The sequence below is a fragment of the Malania oleifera genome, chromosome 9 (genome assembly GCF_029873635.1).
Source record: "Malania oleifera isolate guangnan ecotype guangnan chromosome 9, ASM2987363v1, whole genome shotgun sequence".
Taxonomy (NCBI): Eukaryota; Viridiplantae; Streptophyta; class Magnoliopsida; order Santalales; family Ximeniaceae; genus Malania; species Malania oleifera.
The window spans coordinates 65,182,658-65,194,746 of record NC_080425.1 but is presented as its reverse complement, the minus strand read 5'-3'; positions in this window follow the sequence as shown (position 1 = coordinate 65,194,746).

The following is a 12,089-nucleotide window of genomic DNA, read 5'->3' as shown; positions in this document are numbered from 1 at the left end:
CATACAGGGTGAGTGGGTAAACTAGGGATGGATGATTCTCCTAGAGTTTTGGTTGTTTTGGGATGTATGTTGATGTATAAACTTCTGGTTAGTTGACACTCTGGGATGTATATTCAATGTGATTTATATATATACATACTGTGACTTCCGCTGATAAGAATACTGGTATAACTGTTTTATCCGGTACCCACCCTGGGCCAGGTCATGTTTAAATGGTATCAGGGTGGTGACATAGCCGATATGTTATGTATACTAATATGTGGGGACAAAATGGTAAGAAAAATCGGGGCATCACAGTTTGGTATCAGAACCTAGGTTTGCTAGGTTTTGCAAACTTTAGTAAATAGCACAATACAATATCAAAGTATAGGAATGGATATTGATAAGATATAAGCCAGTTGTTGTTAGAGGATGAGATTAGAATTTAGGGTTCTATCTTGCGACCTGCAAGTAGGGGTTCCATGGTTGTTTTTATGTTTTTCCTGGGGTGACGATTCCAGGAAAACCATGGATACTATCGCTGGGTCTTGTTTTGGGTGGTAGGACTAAATTCTAAATGGGAACTGAGAATAATAAAATAAATGATTTTAGAAGATGTTTTATAAGTTATAGTTTGATGAATATATTGATTATGTGATAGTGATGGAATTCTGAGATTGGTTGTTTCCTTTTCAAGATGGACCCTGGGAACAATGACACAAATGCTGGGGGTGATAGAGCAAGACCTTCCAGTATAGGGGGCAGAGATTTCGACGCAGTATTGCATAGTGTCACTCAGCAAGTAATGGCTGAGATGGCCAGGAGTTTGAGGAGCAGAGCTGCACGATCGAAAAGTTTACGCGTATAAGACCCCCATCCTTTGCTGGAGGAGCAGACTCGATAGTGGCTGAGAATTGGGTCTAGGACATTGAGGACATGCTAGCAGTACTCTGGTGTACAGATGAGCGTAAGGTGTCATTTGTAACATTCAAACTAATCGGGGAAGCAAAACGCTGGGGAAAATCAGTCAGATCGATTGAGGAACAGAGACTGGATCCTGCGGCGGTGACGTTGGGTTAGTTCAAGGAATTATTTTTCAAGCAATATTTTCCTACTATCATTCGAAGCGTGAAGGCATCAGAGTTCCTGCACTTGACTCAAGGGCAGATGACAGTGCGGTAGTACGCAACCCTATTTATTGAGCTGTCACGGTTTGCCCGACATTTGAAACCAGATGAGGGAGGAGAAGAAGGTGAGAAAGTTCGAGGAGGGCCTCAAACAGAATGTATTCGAGCAAATCATAGGTTTTTGGGCCCAGACATTTGCTGAGATTGTAGACAGAGCTGCCGTGATTGAGGGTGGCCTTTAGAGAGGCACCGTAGCGCAAGGTCAGGGAAAGAGGCCTACATCTTTAGATGTTTAGGCGGGGTCTAGTCGGGGGCCATAGAAAAGGTAGGACAATAGAGGAAGATGGAGGCCGGGGGGAGGAGATCGAGCAAGACAGGGTAGACAGATGCCCCCTCCTTGCCCCATATGTTATAGGAGGCACTCGAGAGAATGCCGGCTTAGGGAGATGGTTTGCTATCGGTGTTATCAGCTGGGGCATATGGCGAGGGATTTTCGTGCACCGCTGGCAATAGTGTTTGCTCCGAGATCTTACATAGGAGGACATCAGGCACCTCATGGTGGTTAACAAAGGAATACCGCCCCAGAATGAGTTTATGCGTTGACACCTAGTGATACGGAGGCTGTTAGAGATGTCGTGACAGGTACCATTTCAATTATGTCATTTAAAACTACTACATTGTGTTGACTCTATGAGTCCAATCCTGTTTTGATAATGACAAATCACTTGATATTTGATCTGCGCATTAAGTTTGTGAACAAGACTTACACTAAGCATGCACGAAAAGATAACGAGTCATGGAAGTCATAAAGTAAAGCTGATACATTTTAGAAAGCATCATGGAACTCAAAGAGTACGAGAATCAAGATGCAAGCGGTAAAGTTCAAGAATATTTTGGGAATAGGAATTTAGAACTCATTTACTTACATTTTCGTATGATTTAATTTGAGACTCAATATTACTTAGAATGATTTTAGGATTCATGCATTTCATGTACATCATTAGGAAACTCTCATGGACTTAGAAATGTTCTTAAAATCATGAAAAATATGTTTTATAAAAGACCCAAAAAAAGGAGCAAAACATAATTTTAAATAAGAAAAGAAAATTTGAGAAAAAGGGGACTTCGGTAGCCTGAACTCAACCTCAGGCACCTGAAGAATTTCTTCGGTAGTCTAAAGATTAAATTCAGTAGCCTGAAGAATTAAATGCGAAAGACAGAACCTGGCAGAGGTACTTCAGTCGCCTGACCCTAAAACCTCAGGTGCCTGAAGTTGTGACTTCAGGAGCCTGAACTCCACTTCGGTTGCCTGAACCTACGGGAAACTTAAAATTCAAATTTTTATTAAAAAGACTAGCAAGCTATTTTATTGATCCAATGGCTGAGATTAATCCTAATGGTAATATACTATATATTCTGAATATCTAAACCCTAGAGAAGAGGTTAGACACACAAGAAAGAGAAGAACACACCTTGTTGCAAGAACATTAAAAATCTATTCCTAGTGCTATACGATTGCCTACACTTCAATCTCTATATTTCAAGCTTGGACAAATCAACTTAGATTCTCAAAGGGAACTTGTTTACTCTACTGTACTTCAATCTAGTATTGAGGTTTGATTTTTCAAGTTATTAGTCTCACGAACTTTTCATCTCATCTCATTGCCTGTTTTTGACTAGCATTGGAAAAGTTTTGATCTTGAGTGTGCTTATTCGTATAAAAATTAATTTTTGAAGAGATCATTACTTGAGAAAGGTTATTTAACTTGCTTGATTGAATTTTGATTCAAGAGCATATAAATATACATATATTTTTCAAAGAGCTTATTATTGAAAAACCTAGTTTGATTAAAAAGGTGATCTTGAAAGTATCTATACATATACATAGCTATTTTAAACAAGATCATTATTTGATTTAAGTGTGTGTTTTCTAAAAGACTTATATTTTAAATGTATTAAAGCTTGATTATATATCCTTGGTACTTATAACCATACAATTAATTGAAGGATATTTTCTGAAAATTAATGTACTCAAATTGTGATTGAATACATTAACTAAAACTTTGTGATTTTGATTGAGTTTGTATTCAAGACAAAGTTTTTTTTGTTAATTAGCTCACATCAAACATACTTGTGCATCTTTACAAAGTGATTCAAGAACCCTAGTTGACTCCAAGGCATTTCAAATATCTCTTTACTTGGAAGTTGTGGTTAAATAGGGATTTGTGTGTTGAAGCATATCATACATAAAACGATTGTATCGTTTTTCATACATTCATGAGCTTCAAGTTATATCATATGTTATTATGTTAGGAAATTAAATTGTACTCACAAGCTTTTGTTAAAAGCATTGTTTTGAGTGTTGTTTTCTAGATTCTATTGTATACACGGTTCGGTGTGTGAACCGGTATGTGAAGAGAGAGTTGTATCTCTTGTAAGCAGCAGAGTAGGAGGAAATTGTGCCTCTTGTAAGCAGCAGATTGTAAGGGAAGCTCCGTCCCACTTTAAGGAGCAGGGTTTTAGTGAATCCTTGAGTGGTTGCTCAAGGCGAGGACATAGGCCAAGTAGGCTGAACCTCGTAAAACTGCATTTGTCCTCTCCCTTCCCTTCACTCTTTATTTTCAGCATTGCATTTAAATTGTGTATATTGCATGCATAGATTGAATAGCCGTAGACATACATAATTGAGTAACAAGAAGTTGTTGGTAAATTTATAAGAAGAGTTTAAAAGGTGACTAAGTGCTTTAGAGTTTTTTTAATTACCCAATTCACCCTCCCCCTATTGGGATTACACCTAATTCAACACATTGTTTGATTCAGAGGCGACCCATTCCTTCATCACCCAAGATTTCGTAAAATTGTGTGGGTTTGAAACTCAACGATTGTGGGTTAGTTTATCAGTAGCTACGCCAACAGGGGCTATGAGGATATGCAATAAAGTACTTAACAATTGTCCAGTGTATATTCAGGGGAGGATTTTAATGGCTGATCTAGTTGTCTTGGATATGCATAGATTCGAGGTGATATTGGGTATGGACTGGCTAGCCGCTCACTATGCCAGTATAGATTGTCATCAGAAATAGGTTGTGTTCAGACCTCCAGGGGGGACAAGAGTATAGGTTTGTGGGATCTTGTGTGCGTACCCCACCACAGTTCTTATCCGCCATTTAGGCAAGGCGGTTACTACCAGAGGGTTGTCAGGGTTTTGTGGCTTGTGTAAAGGAGACATCGGAAAGGGAGGTAAGATTAGTGGATATCCCGATAGTGAGGGATTTTCTTGATATTTTTCCTGAGGATTTGTTGGGACTACCTCCTAATCGTGAGGTAAAGTTTTCTATTGATCTAGTACTGGGGACAGTGTTGATTTCAAAAGCGCAATACAAAATGGCACCGGTAGAATTAAAGGAATTGAAGGACCATTTGCAGGAATTGTTAGACAGGAGATTTATTCCGCCCAGTGTGTCGCCCTGGGGAGCGTTGGTTTTATTTGTGAAAAAGAAAGATGAGTAGATGAGAATGTGCATCGACTACCGTGAAATTAATAAAGTGACTATTAAGAATAAGTACCTACTTCCCTGCATCAATAATTTATTTGATCAACTATAGGGGACACAAGTTTTCTTAAAAATAGATTTACGGTCTGGGTATCATCAAGTAAAATTCAGAGTAGAGGATGTTCCTACGATGGCATTCAGGACTCAGTATGGCCACTACGAATTTTTGGTTATGCTGTTTGGGTTAACAAATGCTCCTACATTATTTATGGATTTGATGAACAGGGTATTTCACCAGTATCTAGATCAGTTCGTGGTGGTATTTATCGACGATATACTGGTGTATTCAAAGAGCCCAGAGGAACACAAGGAACATCTAAGGATAGTACTTTAGATACTGAAGGAAATGAAACTATTTGCGAAATTTAAAAAGTGCGAATTCTGGCTAGAGCAGGTTACCTTCCTTGGACATGTGATTTCTAGGGGTGGTATCTCAGTAGACCGAAGTAAGATCGAGGTGGTAATAGATTGGGTACGACCAAAGAATGTGTAGGAAATTAGAAGTTTTCTGGGATTGGCTGGATACTATCGCAGATTCATTGAGGGTTTCTCTAAATTGTCAAGTCCGTTAACGAGGTTGACCAGGAAAGGGGTAAAGTTTGAATGGTCAGTTGAATGTGAGCAGAGCTTCCAAGAGCTGAAGCAGTGACTAATCCCTGCACCAGTGTTGATGATTCCTTCAGGTGATGAGGGTTTCGTGATTTATAGTGATGCATCGCATAAAGGGCTTGACTGTGTTTTGATGCAGCAAGGTAGAGTTATAGCATATGTCTCAGGTCAGTTGAAAGAATATAAGAAAAATTACCCTACCCATGATTTGGAGCTAGCAGCAGTAGTGTACGCACTAAAGATTTGGCGGCATTATCTTTATCGGGGTAGGTGTGAAATTTTTACTGACCACAAGAGTTTGAAATACCTTTTCAAGCAAAAAGAGTTGAACATGAGGCAAAGGAGATGGTTAGAGCTGATAAAGGATTACTATTGCACCATTAGTTACCATCCGGAGAAGGCGAATGTGGTGGTTGATGCCTTGAGCCAAAAATTTATGGGTGCATTAGTATCAATGGAAATCCAACATTCAATTCATATGGATCCAGAAAGAATGGGAATAGAACTCATAGAGGGTGATCATCAGGCATTTATTGCCAATCTGGTGTTGCAATCGACTCTACAAGAAAGAATTAAAGCGTCACAAAGGGATGATGCAGAACTGGTAAAGCTGATAGAGAAAGTAAAGGATGGTCTAGAGGAAGATTTCAGTATCTCATATGATGGGACCTTGAGGTTCCATACCAGATTATGGGTACCTGTCGATCTTGATATTAAGAAAGTGATTTTGGAGGAATCAGACCGATCCTTGTATACGGTACATCCTGGTAGCACTAAGATGTACAGGGATCTTCATGATTCATTTTGGTGGAGCGGAATAAAAAGAGAAATTGTTGAGTTTGTAGCACAGTGTTTGACATGCCAGAAAGTGAAAGTTGAACATTAGAGACTGGCGGGGTCATTACAGCGATTGTATATTCCTAAGTGGAAGTGGGAGCACATAGCGATGGATTTTGTTACTGGATTACAGCCGGCGCTTCACAGACAGGACGCCATTTGGGTAGTGGTGGATTGACTTATGAAAACTGCCTATTTTTTTGCCATTAGAGTTAACTGCTCCTTAAATTGGTTGGCAGAGTTATATATTCAAGAGATAGTGAGAATACATGGCGTGCCTATATCCATAGTTTCAGACCGAGACCTACAGTTCACATCCCATTTTTGGAGGAGTTTACAAGAGGCCATGGGTTCTCAGTTGTCGTTCAACACTGCATTTCATCCTTAGACAAATGGACAACCGGAGAGGATGATACAGATATTGGAGGATATGCTACGTGCATGCGTGTTGGACTTTGGGGGAAGTTGGTTACGATTTATACCGTTAGTCGAGTTTGCGTATAATAATAGTTATCAGACCAGCATAGGGATGACACCATTTGAGGCATTGTATGATAGGAAATGTCGGTCCCCATTGTACTAGGATGAGATTGGGGAGAGACAGATATCGGGACCAGAACTGATACAACAGACTCAGGAAAAAGTTAAACTCATTAGAGATAAAATCAGTGCAGTACAGAGCCGGCAGAAGAGTGACGTTGATACTTGCCGGTGAAAGTTGGAGTTTGACATAGGGGACCATATGTTCTTAAAAGTGGCATCGTTAAAAGGTGTTATGAGATTCAGGAGGAAGCGTAAACTGAGCCCTAGGTATATTGGACCATTCAAGATTCTTGGAAAAGTGGGTCCAATTGCCTATAGGCTGGTGTTACCACCGATTTTGTAAAGAATTTACGACGTATTTCACGTCTCTATGTTAAGGAAATACGTCCCAAACCCCTCCCATGTGATTAGATATGAGGCACTAGAGCTTAGTAATGCTTTGTCTTATGAAGAAGCGCCAGTGCATATTTTGGACTAGAAAGAACAAGAGCTGTGTAAAAAAAGTATATCGTTGGTAAAGTTTTGTGGCGCAACCATGCAATAAAGGAGGCTTTTTAGGAGTTAGAGGAGCAAATGCGCCAGAGGTATCCGCACATGTTTGGCAAAAATCAAGGTTAAGGTATGTAATTTAATTTGTATAATGTAGGTTAGGTAGTGTTTAGATTTTAATGGTTTTGGGGAGAATTTTATTTCAATGGTTGTAATCCCCCAAAACCCCTTTGTAACCATAGTATTCTTCCGCCATAAGTGAGGGTAAGTAATAAAATAAGTAGCCGATTTTCCTTCAGTGGATGGTGTATATTACAAATAGTAAATTTCGAGGACAAAATTTTATATGTAGGGGAGAATGTAGAGACCCAAAAAATTATAGAAATTAAATAAATAAAAGAAATGAAAGAAAATGATTTTTCTAAAGGACTCAGCAGGGACTCGTCGACGAACGCAGAGCGCTCTTTGACGAATAGCCTTCTTGGGCTCGATGACGTGGACTCGTGTCTCGTCGACGAGAACTTTCCGAGAGGAGTTTAACAGAGCCTGAATCTCATCGACAAGAGTTATGAGTTTGTCTACGAACTCCCTTCTTGGGCTCGTCAACGAGGTGACGTGTCTCGTCAATGAGGCCACGTGGACAACACTCTATTTATAGGCCAAAATCGGGATTCAGCGAGGAAATTATATTTTTTCCTCACACTTTCTCTCTCCAACTCGGGTTTATAAAAGGGAGGAAATATGAAATATTGATATGTGCATACTGGAAATGATGAAACTTGTGATATGTAATACATTTTCATATATATATGCATATTGTTATGAAAGGAAACTGGTATTGAAATACTGAGAATTTTATCGGTAGACAAATGTGAATTTACTGGAAATATTGAAATGTGAACATTGCAACTAACAACTGCAATGAATATTGAATTTGAAAATGCTGATATGAGAAAAGTGAAAGTGGAAAAGAGAACCTTGATGGATTGGATATGTAAACCTCAGCGATGGATTAGGATATCGAGCACGGTACTGATGCTAGCGGATGAAAAGTGCAACCACACGAACTCGTGGAGCGTGTGGCGAGGCAGTACAAATGGACTAGAGAAGGGTCGTTTATTGCCCCTAGATTCCGGACTAGGATATTAGGCAGGTCATTCATTACCACAAATAGGTATATGATATTATTTTATCTAACCGGGTCGGCCAACCGCAGTTAGATCCAGCCTTTGGGCTGCACAACCCTGACCATGGGGGGAAGCATGGCATGGAGAAAAATCCTCAGGGCAGCCATGAGTTACAGACATGGGTGTATGGCTTACGAAGGATACTCATGTGGTAGATATAGAAATGGAAAATGGAAAAGAAGTGGGAATATGGAAATGGAATGAAAACGAGAAATGATATTGCATGAGTTAATAAATAATTAAAGCGAAGTAAGACACACCGCCTGAGGGCTTACTAAGTAAGGTGAGTGCTCTGATAAGTATCAGTTGTAGCTGAACCCGGGTTAATCGGGTTTGGCTGCAAATGATTTCAGGGCAGAGGGAACTTGCTTGTATGGGTGAGTAAGTTTCCTTATTCTTAAGAACTTCACGGGTAAGCTTGGATTATGAATGAATGATTTTGGAAATGAAAGTAAAATCTTATGAAAGTTTGTGTTGTATATCGATATGATTATGATTATGGAAATGATATATTTTCTCAAAAGATACTATCACTGATATGTTATATGCTATGAAAAAATGAATCTCATATTACCACACACTATAAATAATTTATTCCGTCTTACTGAGATGTGTCACCCAATCACTTAAATATTTCAGAAAACTGAGATTGAGTTAGTGATAGAGCTCCCAGATAAAGTGGAATTGGTACCCTGACATACAGAGTAAGTGGGTAAACTAGGGATGGATGATTCCTCTAGAGTTTTGGTTATTTTGGGATGTATGTTGAGGTATAAACTTCTGGTTAGTTGACACTTTGGTATGTGTATTCACTGCGATGTATATATATATATATATATATATATATTGTAACTTCTGCTGATAGGAATACTAGTATGACCGTTTTATCCGATACCCACCCTGGGCTGGGTCTTGTTTAAATGGTATCAAGGTGGTGACGTGGCCAATATGTTATGTATACTAATATGTGGGAAAAAATGGTAAGAAAAATCAGGGCGTCACATCATTTCTCATTGGATTGTCCAAAATTGTCTCAATCTCCTCCTGTTGTTGAGTACCACTGGTCTTCTCTTCAACTCGTGACTCTTTGCGTATTATTTTCTTTATCATCACAAGTTCATCAAAATTCACATCCTTACTTAAAATCATTTTTTTCGTCTCTAAACACCAAAGACGTATCCTTTGATTCCTGCACTTATCCCCAAGAATATTGCTTTCTTGGTTCTTAGATCCAACTTAGATTCTTTAATATAATAATAGGTCATAGTACCAAATACATGTAAAGAATCATAATCACTAGCAGGCTTTTTAGACCATACCTCATAGGGTGTTTTTTTTCCTATTACAGATGATGGTAAACGATTGATGAGATGACACGCATATCTAACAGCCTCAGTACAAAACCTTTTGTCTAACCCAGCATTGGACAACATACGTCGAACTTTCTCCAACAAAATCTGATTCATGCGTTCTGCCACCCCATTCTACTGTGGTGTATCTCTAACTATGAAGTGTCGAGTAATACCTTCATCTGGACAAACCTTCATAAACGGGTCACTCTTGTATTCACCACCATTATCTTATCTGAGCTTTTTAATCTTTCTGTCAATTTATGTTTCAATTAATTTTTCTCACTTAAGAAAAATATCACACACTTCATTTTTCTGCTTCATAGAATACACCCAAACTCTTCTGGAAAAATTCAAAACAACTTTTACACTAATGTGAAACTTTTCTACCAACGTGGGATAAAAAACAACAAGGATTCCCTCGTTACCCAAAAAAAAAAAAAAAACACACACACACACACACACAAGGGAACCAGCAAGCACAAACAATCTGCAATATTTGCAGGCTAAGATGGATAGGACAGATCATCACCACGCTCATTTGGTCTAATGGATGCTGAGTTTTTTCCTAATTTATTATTAATTTATAATAATATATTAAATAATACTTTGTTTGGAAAATTTATGCTTAGAATGATGCTCACGTAATCTCGCTACTTGGTCCAACGAGATTTCGCATGCTGACGCGTGGCAGTCAAATCTCGCAGGACCATCAAGTGAGATTCGCATGCACACATGTTCTTCTCTCTCAATTTCACTCTCTTGTTTCTTTCGTCTCTGTGTCTTTACTCTCTCTCATGGCTTCAAACAATGACGCCAATAAGCTCCCAGCAGTCCCCTGTTACGACTCCTCCAACACCACCTTCATCCAAGCCCTCCACCTTCTGCGCCGTCGTGCAGAGGCTCACCGACGCCACCGCGAACCACCCATTTGCCAAAAAGCTCCCTGTCACCGCCCTAACGAGGCACGCCGCCACCAAACTTGCGTTTTCGGCACCCCAGAGAAAATGGAACTCTTGTCGATGGTTGTGCCACCGCCTGTATCCGCCTGTGCAGGATTATCTGCCTGCAATGGTTTCTCCTTGTCGGGTCTGCAAAAAATCTGGTTAGCTTATTCCCTTCAAACCAAATTCAGACAACAGGAAGACCACCATTCCTTTCTAAATTTTATTCTGGATAATCACTGGAGCTACTAGGAAAAAAATGAATACTATTAAATGACTCACCGAATGGTTTGAAAAGGGAGAAATTTTCTTTGAAAATAAAGGATGGAAATATGAGAATAATATTAGGGAAAATAGCACATTTTTCTATTCATGACTTACCTTTCTCATTGTCCCAGGAGAAGGTCAGCAGCAGCAAATTGCAGTGTATGCTGCATATTAAGGATAATCAGCAACATGCTCTGCAATCTACTGGTAAATGTCTTGATTGGGAAGTCTCTTCATGTCACGAGTACCTGTACGATATGCCGCAGATCACCGCCCTCTTCCGAACTAGGGCATGCGGCGGCGGCCCCGGTAGCGCATGGCCAAATGGAGACGGAGACGGAGCTGGAGGAGGCGAATGGGCGTGCGGCGACGGCGCGTGAGAAGGTGGAAGGGCAGAGATAAACACAAGGAAATTGCAAAAATCTAAGCTCTCAAAGTGAGAATTATAAAATCAAAATCAAAACAAAACCAAAAATAGAAGGATGGAGATGCAAGGAAATTCGGGCAACTTTTGTTTGCTGGGAACAAGAAAGGAGCTGTTGTGATGTGTTGGTTTGCTGCCAACAATTTGCGAACAGTGAAAAGCCGAGAGGTGTTGTTCCGGTCTAGGGCTTTGCGAACAGCAAGGGAGTCAAGCGCTGGAAATTTGCCACGAACAAGAAGAGGTTCAGGTGCTCAAAGCCGTTGCGAGAAATTCACCAATAAATAAAATCAAAATGGAAAGAATGAAGGAATATGCAAGAGAGCTTTGGTGCTGTTGTTCCTAAAATCCAAAACCAAATTGTACCCATGAGTAGGCCTGGCAAAACAGGCGGGCGAGCCGGTAACGAGTCGGGTCATAAATGAGTTGATGTTAAACGGATCACACACATGTCAATTCTAACTATAACGGATCACCCGTTTAAAAAAATATAATTTATTTATTTTAAAATTTTTAAAAATTTCAATAAAATGACATTATTTAAAAAAAAAAATACTGTATTATATAGACTAGGTGCAATATACCTTTCAAAAAAATATTGAGTTACACTATTTTATCAACATGTATCTTATGGCAAAATTGAATGCATTATTAGAATATTGTGTTTTATAAGGTTTATTAACTAAAATATTGTTAGTTTTTTTCTTTTTTTTGCAACCAATTGTATAAATTTATATATGGATGCATGTATATATGTTTGTATACACTACTTAATTAAGAAAA